The sequence below is a fragment of the Montipora foliosa genome, chromosome 2, assembly GCF_036669935.1.
Source record: "Montipora foliosa isolate CH-2021 chromosome 2, ASM3666993v2, whole genome shotgun sequence".
Taxonomy (NCBI): domain Eukaryota; kingdom Metazoa; phylum Cnidaria; class Anthozoa; order Scleractinia; family Acroporidae; genus Montipora; species Montipora foliosa.
In genome coordinates this window covers 37,557,356-37,560,538 of record NC_090870.1, presented here as the reverse complement: position 1 = coordinate 37,560,538, position 3,183 = coordinate 37,557,356, and positions in this window count along the sequence as shown.

Below are 3,183 nucleotides of genomic sequence, written 5' to 3'. Positions count from 1 at the left end.
AACAACGACTTTAATGACGGGCACGTCATGTAATATTAATGCCCGCGCGCGCATCGCGTGTTTCTTGTGATTGAATTTGACACTCGGTATGAAAAGGTAGCTTTCACGTTGCGAAATCTTCGCTATATGCTGCTGAACGGAAACAACTGATTTCTCTTTGGATCCTTTTGAGTTCTTCCACAAGCAGTTTGCCACCTTGCTGGAAACCGGAAGTTACAATCGTTGATTGCGTCAACTATTAAAGTGATTGTGATCAAGCCGGTATTGGCGCAAAATTTCGAATAGTTTTCTGGACTATTTGTTTCTTAACATATCTGTTTTTGTTGATAACGCAAGGTTTCCTAATTTATGCACATATGTGCGCAGTCAAACATTGATTATTCGGACGTTAATGAGTCCCTAAGGGTCAGTGACATAAAAAGGGGAGAGCTGCAGGGAATATTCGCATGCCCTGAGGGGCATGGACAACTGAGGGTAATGATGATTACTCCTCCCCCCAGCCCTGCGAGGCTTGTGAAACTAGAGAAGGAAGAACATAGATTCTCCTTTTATTTATTTATTTTTTAATTCAATTATATTATGTTAATCACTATCCTTTGGCAAAATTTGGGTGGCGGGGAAGGCAGAGCCTATGCTCCCTAGGGTAGCGGTGTCCCTAGGAGGACCCCCTAGAGTAGCTGTGTCTCTAGAGGCAATCCTACGTTAAAATGTAACATAGGGTGGACCTGAAGAGGGGTGCCCTTCTGGAAGGAGAAAAGGTCAGATGGTGAGTTGTACCATCTTGGAGTATGCAATCCGGACCTATTGCCAAGGAGGGATGTCCCACCTACTGTGGGGTAAAGTACAGCCCAGGGTGCACTTCCCTGCCAGGATTGTGTGAGCCCAAACTATTATGGTCAGGAATGGGAGAACACAATCACCCCACAGTAAATTGTGTGGACGTTGGCTGGAATACCAACTGCCAAAGAAAATAGTATACGATAAAGGCATGCGCAGCCCTCAGGGGGATCGAAAAACCCATTTCTCCTTGTTTGGTTTGCACATGTATTTTAAAATGGAGGTCTAGGGATAGGAGAAGAAACCCATCTACAGGGTGGAAAGGAGAATATAGCTTCTGACGCCAACCAAGAATAATATTACTGATAAAAATAGTAAGAGAAATTTTTAAGAGTACCCAGTAATCATGATACCGGTCATCATGTAGACAACAAAGAAGGGTCTAACCTACAATTATTGCTTCAGTTCATTGTCAGTTGTTTAGGGATAGCCAGCAGTGTTTCTTGAGGAGTTCCTATGTCACGTTCATAGCAGTCAGAAGACCAGCGGCCCCGTACCTTGATTAACCAGGCAGGAATCCCTGCAGCAGCTGCACTAGTCGCAGCCCCAATACGGAAGCTATGCGAGAAATATTGTTGAGGTTGTATGCCACATTGCTGCAGGACATAAAGAGTGCAACTCAAGGCATGACTAATGGTATGGGGGGTTTACATAAGGCGAGACAGGTGAGAATCGTGTGATGTTGTGGAGATAAAGTATTGTAGATAATATGAAATTCTGGCTCCGAGCTGTTTTGTTGCTTAGTGAAATCCTATGCTATATATATTTACTAGTTCAGCGTTTGCACAGATGTATTGCGATCTTCTCTCAGTCGTGACATTTATTCGGCAATAATTTTCCAACATCACTGCGATCGGGGTTTTTTCTCCTCGTTAACGTTGGGTCACGACAAGGCATAATTTCGATGTTATTTTTCCGCCACCTCAGATCACACAGTAGTTCTCATATACGATTTTTTTGTCGGAGTTTCCATGTTTCCTTTGTTTACATATCCAGCCTGGCATCTAACACGATATGATTGGCCCATTACGAGCATGCGCCTGCAAGTAATACAGGACTCTCTCTTTTCCCGCCTGGGTTCCAGGCCAATTTTCAGGGTGGGGTAAGAGGGAGTCCCGAATCTGGACTGCAGTCCACACTAGAGACTGAAACAACACGATCTCATCCTCAAATGAAGGATTATCCTTCATTGTCACTTTGCCTTAAATAAAGCATTATCCTCCATTTTGACCACTCTGTCCCAGGACTTGTGGTAGCAAAAGAAAGAAAAAAGTAAAAGCAGCCTCTGGACAGGATTTGAACCCGGAGCACTCCCTTCAAAGGAATTGTTTTTATCCACTTAACCACTAATGACTAGAAACTGACTAGAAAATGTGCCGATTATTCACCAAAACTAATTAGTATATATATATAAAATCATTGCTGAATAATGGTTAAGTCTAAAGCTTGATTTTAAAATGGTTAGCTTTCTCTTGAAGTTTGGTAACCGACATTTTTCACTGTGTAAGCTTGCTTCTTAACGGGTGTTAATACACGTTTACAGCGGCACTTTTGGAACAAAAAATTATTGACATTAATTAAAAATGACATCCTCGCAGCTAGTGACGTGGTAGTCTAAGTGGTTAAGTGAAGGGGTTATTAATTACACGTTCCCAGGTTCGAGTCCTGGGAGTCCAGACATTAGGGTTCCACTTTTAAAAGAAATATGTTCATTTCCCATGATCCCTATCAAGCTTTCAGTCTCCAAAATGAACGATAATACTTCATTTGGAAGAAATTGACATTTAAGAATAATCCTTCAATTGAGGGAGAGACTTGGTTGGACTGAAAACGAAGATCTAAAGATGCGTTTTTATTTCCAGGCTTTGCCTTTTGCCTTTTTGCCTTTTGGCGCGCGGGAAACGGTGAGGCATGCGTAAGATTATGACGTCACGCGTATTCCAAAACCTCCGTTGTCGCCGTCGACACTGGAACGATAGACCTCCGTTTTCAAAAGTCTTCACTTTCAAAAGCGTTAAGTTTTCGAAAACATCCGTCTCAGTGGACCTCGGTTTTTGAAAACCTCCGTTTTCAATCGTTTCAGTGTGGACGGTTATATTTAAACGGAGGTTTTTGTAAAACGCACTAGTGAGGACAGCGCCTTATTAAGCTGTAAAAATAGCTGCATTTCCAGAGTATCATAATAGTTTCGCAAATGAGGGTAAAAACATATTAGTCGACTAACAGATTGAACATCCTTCCCGCACTCACAGACAACAATTAAAAAACTGAGTTTGGAACTACATTTACAAATCTTTCTCTTTTTCTTTGTCGGTCAAAGATTTGTCCTAAAACTAAGGGCGAAAA